This window comes from Sciurus carolinensis, chromosome 15 (assembly GCF_902686445.1).
Source record: "Sciurus carolinensis chromosome 15, mSciCar1.2, whole genome shotgun sequence".
Taxonomy (NCBI): Eukaryota; Metazoa; Chordata; class Mammalia; order Rodentia; family Sciuridae; genus Sciurus; species Sciurus carolinensis.
In genome coordinates, this window is record NC_062227.1 from 27,603,331 (window position 1) to 27,616,131 (window position 12,801).

At 36.7% G+C, this 12,801-nt stretch overlaps 1 protein-coding gene across 24 annotated transcripts in view; it reads left to right on the top strand.

Annotated features, from left to right (window-relative positions):
• The window catches only part of Dlgap1 (DLG associated protein 1), an 879,880-nt gene that overhangs the window by 645,239 nt on the left and 221,840 nt on the right, over window positions 1-12,801 (top strand). The gene's annotated exons all lie outside the window — the stretch shown is intronic.

Sequence of the window (12,801 nt, forward strand, 5' to 3'; positions counted from 1 at the left end):
CTTTACTAAGTGTCCTTGGTAGACTGGCAGGGTTTATATGTGTATTGGGGTGTCTTATTTATTACCAAAGAGCGAGTCAAGTACAAATGCTCCTCAATTTTTGATGCAGCTGTCACTCAATAAACTCACAAAAGATTGAAAATAGCATCAGTAGAAAATGTGTTTAACTTGGGGGCTGGGGTTGTGGCTCAGTGGTAGAGCGCTTGCCTGGCAAGTGTGAGGCACTGGGTTCAATTCTCAGCACCACATTAAAAAAAATAAAAAGGTACATCAACAACTAAAAATATATATTTTTAAAAAAAGAAAGAAAACACGTTTAACTCTCTTAACCTACTGAACATCCCAGTGCACTGTGGAGAGTGTGTTGTTTCCCCTAGTGATCACAGGGTTGCCTGAGGGCTGTAGCTTACTGCTGCTATACAGCATTGTGAGAGAGGCTCGTATCACATATTACTGGAGCAGGAAAAGGTCGAATTTGAAGTGTGGCTACTGAATATGTAACATTTTTGCATCGTTGTGAAGCCAAAATACAAAAATAAGCTTTTTTTTTTTTTTTTTTTTTTTTTTTTGGTACTGGGGATTGAACTCGCAGGTGCTAACTCAGTAGTTACACTGAGCCACACCTCCAGACTTTTTTAATTTTTTTTTTTTTTTTTTTGAGACAAGTTCTTACTAAGTTGCTTGCGGTCTCACTACGTTGCTGAGGCTGGCCTTGAACTTGTGATCTTCCTGCCTCAGCTTCCTGAGCCATTGGTACTACAGGTGTGCACCACTGCATCTGTCTATAAGTCAAAGCATCATAAGTGAGAGAAGACTAATCTATATTGGAAATAGAGTCCAACAAGATTGTTTTGTATTTTTTCAGCTCCTACAAGTTCTTTATTGGAACTTTCAAAACATCTTCATATAATGTCATTATAGTGCCCTTTCTCATGAAGAAAAGGCCTAAGAATATATAGTGATATACAGTGAGCTCATTAAGAACCACTTCGCTTTAATATTCCTCATTTGATTTTAAAGCATGAGTGAAAATGTTCAATTCTCTTAAACGGGAGATCCTAAAGTTAGTCATTGGCAGGAACATAAAGTAAGGACTAGGAACTAGGAACAGAAGAAGTGAGGTCCTCTGCCAACTGCGTACCAGAGTTATAAAGGTCTCAGAATTGTTCATTTCAAACTTTGATGCCCCTAAGAATCACCTGGGAATGCTGATACAGTGCAGATTTTTATTCGGGAGGACTGAGATGGGGCCTATGATTCTGCATTCCTAACAAACTCCCTGGTGGTACTATATTGCGGGTCCAAGGACCACACTTTGAGTACATCACTTTTAAATAAATACCCTGAGAAGAAATGCAAATCAAAAGTACACTGAACATTTGCTGGGAAGTGGATGGAACGGGAGACCATCATGCCAGGTGAAATAAGTCTAACCCAAAAAGCCAAAGGTCAAGTGGTTTTTCTGATATGAAGAAGCTAGACCAAAATAAGGGGGACGGGAGAGAAAAAAAGAAGGACGGCAGGAGGAACTGTGGAATGAATCTGACCTAAGTTTCTATGTACGTGTATGAATATACCAGTGAATCTCACCCTTATGTATATCCACAAGGAACTTGTTTTAAAAAAATGACAGAGATTTCATCTCACTCCAAATAGAATGGCAATCATCAAAAATACAAATAACAATAATTGCTGGTGGGGATGTGGGGGGACAGGTACACTTATTCATTGTTGGTGGTACAATCACTTTGGAAAGCAATATGGAGATTACTCAAAAGATTAGGAATGGAACCACCATATGACCCAGCTATCCCACTCCTTGATATTTACCCAAAAGAACTAAAATTAACATACTATAGTGATGTATGTATATCAATGTTTACTTTACAGCAGCACAGTTCACAATAGCCAAGTTATGGAACCAGCCTAGGTGCCCGTCAGCAGATGAATGGATAAAGAAAATGTGGCATCTATGCACAATGGAGTTTTATTCAGCCATAAAGAAGAATAAAATTATATCATTTTCTAATAAATTAAATCAGACTCAGAAAGTCAAAAGTCAAATGTTTTCTCTAATTTGTGGAAACTAGAAAGAAAAAAAGAAAGGAGTTAAAAAGGGGTCTTCCTTGTTAGAAGAGAGAACAATAAAGTATAGATAGGGGGTAGGAAAGGACTGGGGAACAAAATCTACCAAATTAGGTGCTGCATCTATGTATGAATATCCCATAATGAATCCTGATTTGTGTATATATATGCATATATATAATTATAATTTACTAATTAAAATAATAATAATAGAAGAGAGATCAGTAAAGTAGAGCAAGCAGATTATGTGGGGGAGGAGGAAAGATATACTGGGGAATGAGATTGATCAATTTATGCTGTGTGTCTGTTTGAATATGACACTATGAATTCCACTATTATGTATAATTATAATGCACCAATTTTTAAAAAAAGAAAAAAACACCCTGAGAGCTTCCACTAATTGTTCTGGAATGGGACTCAGAAATGGAGGGGGAGAAAGTAATATTAAAATTCCCAAATGATCATGTGAATGTGTAAATCACCAGAAAAGGCTCCTTGTTCCTAAGATACTAGGCAGATACAGCTAGACAAAAATAAACAAAAACACATTAAAATTAAAAAATCTAGCATATTAACTTTTTACCATCCCAGTCTATGATGGTTATAAAATAGCCAAATATTGCAATAAATCTGTGCTTGTGTTCCCCTAATGAGCTTCACCACTCTCAGCTTAAATCATAGAAATGGTAACTCAAAGGGGGAGGAGGGAGACCCCAGAAAGTTCGTTTAGCATTAGATATGTATCTTATAAATAAAAGCAGGCAATGGCCATTTGGAGTTTTTTATTTTTTATTTTTTTTAAGCGCGGAAGCACGCTGTAGATCTCGGTTTCAGCATCAGCAATGCCACTAGCTAACTGGACAGAACATCTCTAAGCCTTGATTTCTTATCTGTAAAATGAGAACCTTAGAAAAGATGATCACGAAAATCCAAGACCTTAGCATCCTTCGAACCTTTTGTTAAGTCGCCAATGACAAATATTTAAAAGCGTGAATATGCAAACAGCCCTGGATTTCCTAGAAAACACCCCTTCTTGGAGGTTTGCATTGTGCTATGTCCCACTAGGAGATGTGGCGTGTCCTGCGCGCCCCTGCGTATCGCTCAGTGTCGCTCGCCCCCTGCAGGCGCTCGCGGGACTGACTCTCTCCCACCGCCTGGTGCCCAGGGCGCGTCTCCTTGGAAACAGCCTCCTTTTCTTTCAATAGACCCGCACCATGGTCCCCCAACCAGCACATCCACAGGGCACAGGAAGGAGCAGCGCGGAGTACAAGTGCATTTTTCATTAGAGGAGAGACAAAGGCCAATTAATAGAGACCCAGAGAAGAGGAAGGGCCCTCAGGGGCTGGAAGAGGAAAGGGCAGAGGCGCGTCTTAGCTGTCTGGACAGCCGCACGTGAAAGGAGAGCTTTGTTTATCTGCTGTCCCCAGAGCTCCACTGAACTCGCGTTTCATACCCACCACTTACAGGAATCTTGGGATTTTCCGCAGCAGAATATGTATGATCTATTCTGTTGCTACCATAACCGTTCATTTTGGCCAGAAAGCTTTCAACCTTTTTCATGCGTTAGTAAATGATTGTTCGCCGCTTCTCTGTAGAGAAGTTAAACCATCTTTAATAGGGTGAATATTACCTTTACACTCTTTCTCAACTAAAACGTAAGAAATTACTATAATTTGCCATGGCACAAAGGTAATAAAAGTGGGCAGAAGTCATATTTTCAACACCTAAGCACAGAACTGTAAAAGCATTTGACTGCCAACAATATTAATTATTATAGTCTTTGTACTTGATTGATTTAAAGTACATGTGGTCATTTAAGTACTGTTTGATTCTGGTGACAACAGATTAATGGGGTATGTTTCCTGGTTACAAATGCTTTAAAATATGTTTTTGCTTTATGTGTCATGGACAATTATATTTTCATTCAGAATCTGAAGTTAACGATTCTTCACATTTCCTGGAAAACTTTTTTTCCCCTCTTTTTTGTTCATATGAGCACTTATTCTCTCCACATTTGAGGATGGATACGTTTCTACAGCTAAAGCTGCTGTAAAATATAATGATTGCCTGTGTATTTGTCTATGTTTCAAATTTGTATTTTCCTATGGCCATCTCCTGTCTTTTCATGCCTTAATTAAGGCAGCAAGTTGGTAAAGCAGGGGAAATATTTTGGAGACCAATCAAGTCATTAAGAACTACCTGCATTTCCAGATACTTAGAAAAGAGAAGGAGAAAAGTCCCAAAACCTCCTTCCCTGCCCTCCCTTCCTTCCAACAAACAGAATTGACCCATCATGTAAATAAGATAGAATATTCATGGTTGGACACAGGGATGCCTAATCAATACCCAAATACATTCCCGTGAGTACATTCCTCACGTGTGCGACACACAGAGACCCTGGTTCACTGGGTTTAAAAATTGGAAACTAGCTTGCTTCTCTTATACTTAGGCACAGCTTGGGTTAGATGACAGTCCACATTATTAATCTCTTTCTACATTCTAATCCATTCATTGTCTGCAGGTGAAATTATTATTTTTTAATTAAATATTCATTTTGAGAATGAGATCATTGTAGATTCACATGTAGTTAGAAAAATAATGTAGAGAGCTCTCCTGTATTCTTTACCCAGTGTTATGGTTTAGATATGAAGTGTTCCCCAAAAGCTCATTTGTGAGACAATGCAAGCACATTCAGAGGTAAAATGATTGGGTTATGAGAGCTTGACCCAGTGAATCAATTCCCCAATGTGGATTAACTGAGTGGTAACTGAAGGCAGGTAGGGTGTGGCTGGAGGAGGTGGGCATTGGGCTAGTGTCTTTGGGGTACATATTTTGTATCTGGGTAGTGGAGTCAGTCTCTGCTTCCTGATCATTCTGATCATCCTGATCTTTCTGATCATCCTGATTTTCCTGATCACCATGTGGGCTCCTTTTCTCAGCCGTATCCTTCCACCATCATGTTCTGCCTCATCTCAGCCCAAAGAATGGAGCTGGCTGGCTGTGCACTGAAACTGAGCCCCCATGTAAACTTTTCCACCTCTAAAATTGTTCTTGTCCCTTCTTTTAGTCACAGCAGCAAAAAAGCTGGCTAAAATACCCGGTTTCCCCTCTTCCCATGGTGACAGCTTGAAAAACTGTTATGCAGTAGCACAACCAGAACTTTGACATAGTCAATACACAAAGCATTTCCACATAAATAGTCATGTTGTCCTTTTATAACCACACTCAGTTCCCTCCCAACCCACCCCTTTCTTTTTCTTTTTTTTTTTATTGTAAACAAATGGGATACATGTTGTTTCTCTGTTTGTACATGGAGTAAAGGCATACCATTTGTGTAATCATAAATTTACATAGGGTAATGTTGTTTGATTCATTCTGTTATTTTTTCCCTTCCCCCCACCTCTCCCACCCCTCTTTTCCCTCTATACAGTCCTTCCTTCCTCCATTCTTGCCCCCCTCCCTAACCCTAACTCTAACCCTAACACTAACCCCTCCCACCCCCCATTATGTGTCATCATCCACTTATCAGCGAGATCATTCGTCCTTTCAACCCACCCCTTCTTTACCTCTAGCAGTCACTAATCTATTCTCCATTTCTATAAATTTGACTTTTTTTTTTTTTAAGACAGAGCCTTGCTAAGTTGCTGAGAGCTTTACTAAATTGCTGAGGATGGTCTCAAACTTGTGGTCTTCTTGACTCAGCCTCCTGAGTTGCTGAAATTACAGGCATGAGACTGTAAACTTGTTTGTCTGATTAACAAACTTAACTTTCTCATTTTATAACGGAATCATGCAATACATAGCCTTTGGAATGGGTTTTTTTCACTTGGCATATTTCTCTGGAGATGCATCTATGCTGTTGCTCAGTCCCTTCGTGATGTGGGTGTACCACAGTTCATTCTATCATGCTCTTGATGCAGAGATCTCTGGATTTGGGGGTTTTGTTTTTCCAGTTTGGGTTTACTACAAATAAAACTGCTCTAAACATTCTTGCAAACATGGGCTTCATTTCTTTAAGATAAATCTCAGGAGTACAATGGTTGAATCACATACTAGTTGCATATTTGGTCTTTTGACGACACTGTCAAACTGTTCTACAGTGTCTGTACCACTTTCCATTTCCTCCAGTGTGCCTGAGTGATCCCATGTCTCAGAAGCCTTGCCAACATGTGTTATAGTCATCGATTTCTGTTTACATCATTCTGGTGGGTGTATGGTGCTATCTCATTGTGGATTTCATTTTCATACCCCTCACGGCTAATGGTGTCTAACAACTTCTCTTGACTTGTTTGTGAAATTCTCTTTGTTGATTTTGCCCATTTTCTGCTTGGATCTTTGGTTTCTGCTGTTGCATTATTAGAGCACTTTATGTATAGAGGTCCTAGTCCTCTGTCATATGTGATTTCAAGACTCTCCCCCTCGTTGCTCCTTTGTGTTTTGTCTTCTTAATAGGATCTCTCACCGAGCTAATAGTTGTAGTTTTTATTGTCCTATTTGTTGTTTTTCTTTTATGGATAATTCTTTTAGTATTGAGTCTATGAAATCTTTGCCCAAGTTAGAATCCTCAAAATTTTCTTTCATGTTTTTTCTCAAAGAACTTTCCTTGATAGTTTTTCTGTTTTACATTTAAGTCCATGATAGGCTTAGGTCAAAGGTTTTTGTTTGTTTCTTTTGTTTTTACCTGTGGATGTACAATGATTCCATTTCTTTGAAAAGCTTACTTCCCTCCATCAAGTGGTCACTGGGACTGCAGGTATAGCTCAGTGACAGAGTGCTTGCCTACCATGCAAGACCCTGAATTCCATCCCCAGCACACACACACACACACAAAAAAAAGCCTTTGAACTTTTGCCAATAATCAGTTGGAGAGACTTATATGAGTCTATTCCTGGATTCTCCATTCTATTGCATGGATCAGCATGTCTTGATTACTGACATTAATAATGTGTCTTGATTACCATAGTTGTATAGTACATTGAAAAGAACGTATCTTCCCATGTAATTCTTCTTTTTCAAAATTCATAACTGTGATTGTTCCTTTGAATTTCCATACAAATTTTAGAACAATCATGTCTATACCTATAAAAATCTTTTTGAAATTTTGATCGAAATTACATTAAACCTACAAATCAAGTTGACATTGAGAACTGACATTTCTACTTTGTTGACTATTCCAATCTATAAACATGTTTTGCATCTCTATCAAGGTAGATCTTTATTTCCTTCATCAGCATTTTATGGTTTTTAGGCCCACGGGTCCTGAACTTGTTTTGTTAGATTTAGACCTAAGTATTTCATTTTTTAAGTTGTAAATTGTATTGTATTTTCAATTTCTGTTCCAACAGGTCCATAGCTAAACAGAAAAATACAACTGACTTTTGTATGTTGGTATCATATCCTGTGACTTTGCTGAATTCACTTATTAACCTTGTTAGTTTTTTTGTTAAGTCCTCAGGATTTCCTGCGTAGGCAATTATGTCATTTGCAGATGCAGACAGTTTTATTTTTTCCTTTCAACCTCTATGACTTTTATTTCCTTACTGCACTGACCAGTAATTCCTGCACAGTATTGAATAAGAACAACAGGAATGCACATCCTGGCCTGGTTCTTGACTTAGGGGGAAAAGATTCACTTTTCTCCCATTAAGTATAATACAACTGTAGAGTTTTTAACGAATGGTTAAAACCATTCCATAGAGTGGTTTAACGAATTGAGGGTAGTTTCTGCTATTTCTGTTTGTTGATAGTTTTATGAATGAGTGTTGAATTCTATCAATTTCTTCATCAATTGATGTAGTTGTGTGATTTTCTTCTTTACCCTGTTAACATGGTGGATAACATTAAGTGATTTTCAAATAATAAACTATTAAATGAACTCCACTTGGTCATAGTGTGTGTTCATGTGTGTGTGTGTAAACACAGAGAGACATACACAGCACACACATGTGCACATATATTTATATTTGTGTATATATGTTATATATGCATAATTGATTTTAATTTTTCTTTGAACATTCAGTAGCATTTTCCTGTGAAACCACATGAACCTGGAGATTTCCTTTTGTGGGGCAGCTTTTAAGTCAAAAATTCAATAATCTTAAGAATTACAGGTCAATTATCTATTTAAAATTGGGCAAATTGTAGTAATTTGTGTTTTTCAAGGAATTGGTCTAGTTCATCTCAGTTTTCAAATGAATAACAGAGTTACCTGTAGTATCTCTTTCTATTTTTTGGTTATGCCAGAAATTGGCAATTTGTGTCCTTCTCTATTTCATTTCATGAGGCTTGCAAGATGTTTGTGAATTTAATAGATCTTTTCAAAGAACCAAATCTTAGTTTTGCTGATTTTTCTCTATTGTTTTTCTTTTCTTGATTTTATTGATTTCTGCCCTTATTTTATTATTTCCTACCTTCTACTTATTTTAAGTCTGTTCTTCTTTTTCTAAGTTCCCAAGGAAGAAGCTTAATTACTGATTTAAGACTTCTTTCATTTCTAACATATGCATTTAGTGCTATGAATTTCCTTCTCAGCACTGCTTTGGCTATGTCCCATAAATTTTAATATGTTGTATTTTAATTTTCCTCGATTCATCATATTTATTTATTTCCCTTGAAACTTCTTCTTTGATCCAAGACTTATTTAGTTGTGTGTTGTTTAACTTTCAAGAGTTTGGAGATGTTCTTCTTATTTTTGTGTTATTGATTTCTCATATGATTCCATTGTGGTTGAAGAACATACTGTACATAATTTCAATTCTTTTAAATTTGTTGAAGATTTTTTTATTAGTCCTGAATATGGTCTATCCTGGTATATGTTCTGTAGACACTTGAAAAGAATGTGATTTATGTTATTTTTGAGTGAAGTGTTCTCCACTGTCCGTGTGATTCCATTGGTTGATGGAGTTGTTGAGTTTTTCTGTATCCTTTCTAATTGCTCTATGAGTAGTTGAAAGAGAGCTAGTGAAGTTTCCTACTAATATGTATTTTTCTATTTCTCCTTTCTGTTCTATCAGTTTTTACATCAAATATTTTGCAACATGAATGTGCTACCACTTGCAGATTGTCGTGTCTCCTTGATAGATTGACACATGATATATCATTCTGTAATATACCTCTCTGTATCTGATCATTTTCTTTACTCTGAAGTCCACTAACACAACCACTTCTGTTTTCCTTTAATTAATGTTTGCATGATTTATATTCTCCATTCTTCTACTTTCAAGTTGCCTACATTATCATAATTGAAGTGATTTTCTTATAGACAGCATGTTTTTTAGTCCACTCTGCAAATCTTTGTAATTTATAAATCTTTTTAATTAAAACTTAGACCATTTACATTTAAAGTAATTATTGATGTATTAGGGAGTGAGTCTACCATTTTATATTTTGTTTTCTGTTTGCTGTCTCTGTTTTTTGTTTCCCTGTTGTTGCTGTTTTCCTTTCTATGTAATACTTGAATGTTTTTAGAATTCTGTTTTTATTTACCTACAGTGTTTTTAAATGTGGATTTTTGTATATAACTTTAATGACAGCTTTAAGTATTATAATTTATCACAGTCTAATTACATTCTTTTATTAATTTGAATGAAGTATAAAACTTTAACTCCCTTATATCTCTTTACTTTTTTATATATATAATAACCTCAAATATTTCCTCCAGATACATTTAGAACCATATCAAGCTTAATATTATCATGACTGCTTTAAAGTCTCTTCTGATAATAGTAACATTTCTTATCATCACAATGTTAAGATCTAGAAACTGGTTTTTATCATTCAGTTCTAAAACTGAATCGGGGTATAACAATTAAAACCTGGACATTTTTGCATTATAAAACGACGTATGACACTTAAACTTTCTGTTTTAGCTGGATTTTTTTTTTTTAAATCACTGTTCCCTCAAGGGAATAAGAGACACTGTCTCATAACTGCTAGGTTCTTCTTCACTCAAACTCTGATAACATGAAGTGTGGGCCAAAATGGAAACTCCTCATTACTGCTTGGTAGTAGTGGGATTTCCAGCACTCCACATTGTCCCCACTGACATTGCAGTGAGGGTGGCCCAGTTACCACTGGGAAGTTAAGAAAGTCTTGATTCTCCACTGGGTCTCTTCTGAAACCACCCTGCAAAACAGAGGAACACATAATTACTGCTGAGTGAGTGCAAAAGCCCAGGGTCCCAATTGTTCACCACTAACTCCCATCAGGGCAGAAGAACCCTTACGTGAATGAGTATTTCAGCTGCCTGCTCAGCCTTCTCTGACCTGCTGGTGGGAATGTTGGGGAGCTCTGCTATACAGCTTCATGGGGAACAAGTCTGTGTCCACTGGAGTTTGCTGATGTGGATAAAGTGGTGCCAAACTACTTTTTCTGTGACATTTGGCTGGAGAAGAGTAATCATTCTTTAAAAGTTGTGTCTTGCTAGGCTGCTCCTTCCCTGCTCTTTTGGCTAGACCCAGCAGCATGTCCTTCCTCAGGTCCTGAGGTCCCTATGTAGCCAATATTCTACTTTTCAGTCTTGTGCTTGTTTTATGTATAATGTCCAGAGTTTTTATTTGTTCTTAACAGGTAGAGAAGGAAATGTATGTCTGTTCCTTTCTCCCAGAAACAGAAGTACCTCCTGGAATTATTTTTGGTTCATTTTTATTTGTTATTTTTTTATTATACATGACAGCAGAGTCTAGTTTGATATATTTATACAAACATGGAGTATATCTTATTCTAATTAGAATCCCAGTCTTGTGGATGTACACAATGTTGAGATTCACTGTGGTGTATCGTGGAATTATTTTTGACAATGAAAGTTTTCCCTGATAAAAAATCAGTAAATTAATTGGGTTCCTAATTTACAGTTTAAAATTTAAATTAAAGTAAAAGTCACATTAGAATTTGATAAAGTAGATATTAAAATGAAATATTTTATCTCCACTTTGTTACCATACCTTTTGTAATTGAGGTAGACTGAAGTTTATATTGAGGAGAAGGATACCACATGTGTGCACGCACACACACGCACACGCACACACAACTCAGGGCCCTTGATTGAGTAAAAGATTAAAAAGATGTTTAACCAAAAGATATAACACCAAAATAACTATATAACCAAAATAACTAACACAGTTATCACTTAATTGGAAAATTAGTGATGTCTTTTATCTTTTCTCATTTTTTAAAATTTTTCATTTATCTTATTGTGTGTGTGCGTGTGTGTGTGTGTGTGTTTGCACACACATGCATGCTGAGAATTGAATCCAGGACCTCACATGTGGTAAGCATATATTCTGCCACTGAAATACATTCCCAGACCCTCTGTTACTTTTGTAACATAAAACGTTTTAATTTTAGAGGCATGTTTAACACATGTATTATCTGTTACTTGAATGGTTAAATTGCATTAAAATTAGGCCTCATAATACTATCAATCTCACTTTTTTAAAGTTTTTCTGAGGTATGATTCACATAAAATAATTGTTTATAAAGTTTATGATGTGATCGGTTTTTATTCCTTCCTTTTTTATTTAAATATTTAACAATCCATTCAGCTAATTGCAGAAATGATCAATTTAAATGTTCAGTTGACAGATTCTCTTAGTTCAGCAAAGACCCTTGTAACAAGAGATGAAAATTCCAAACCAGGTTTTATATAAAAAATATTTTAACACTAACATTTATAAAGCATTTTCATTTACCTAGGTTCTATATTATTTGTTCTAATACATAATACTTATAATGATAGCTGATATCCTAGAGAAAAGCGATTATGTATTAAGTAAAAACTTACATAAAAAATTTAGTCTAACCAGGCATGGTGGTGCACGCCTGTAATCCCAGTGACTCAGGAGACTGAGGCAGGAGGATCACAAGTTCAAGATCAGCCTCAGTAACTTAGTGAGGCCCTAAGCAACTTAGCAAGACCATGTATCAAAATTTTTTAAAAAGACTGGGAATGTAGCTCAGTGGTTGAGCACCCCTGGGTTTAATCTCCAGTAACAAAAAAAAATTTTTTTTTTGTCTATTCTAATTTATATACAAGAGAATATATACAATGAGTATATCCATTGAGAGGGGAGTTCTCATTTTTGTGGGGGAAATAGGTTAAAGAAATCCTCACTATTTTGAACAAATTAGATCTTTCTAATCAAGGTACCAGTTAAATCCATGTGCATAAAATATGAGCCTGTTATGCCATCCATGTTTTAGTTTCTGACTCGGGTTTCTCAAAGACATCTACAGGGCCACTGTTTGCATATGTCCAAGGTGCACGGCACACATGTGCCATGTCTAAAAGGATTTTATTTACATTATAATTACACAAAATTTTGTATGAAAATGCACAAGTGAGCATGGAGATTCTGAGCCTCCCAAGGCCACCAGGAATGCCCACTTGCCTACATAAACAGACACAAGGCACCACAGCTATGTGTACAAACACACGTTGAACTGTGCTCAGGCCCACCCCGCTCCTCTTGTCTGCTAAGGTTGCTCCTCTCACCTGCCTTCCATCCTGAGGGCCCTGATTCTCATCTCCTGCCCAACTCCAAAGCTGACAGGGTCGACTCCACTTTCATAAGCCTAGCCTAGAACCAAATCCAGGAAACAGCCACAAACAGGAAATCATAGAAAGCCATGACCATTTCATTTCCACCTGAAGGAAATCAAATATGATTATGGATATCATTGGTGATATTTTAGGAATCATGGGGAAAGTACTGGTAA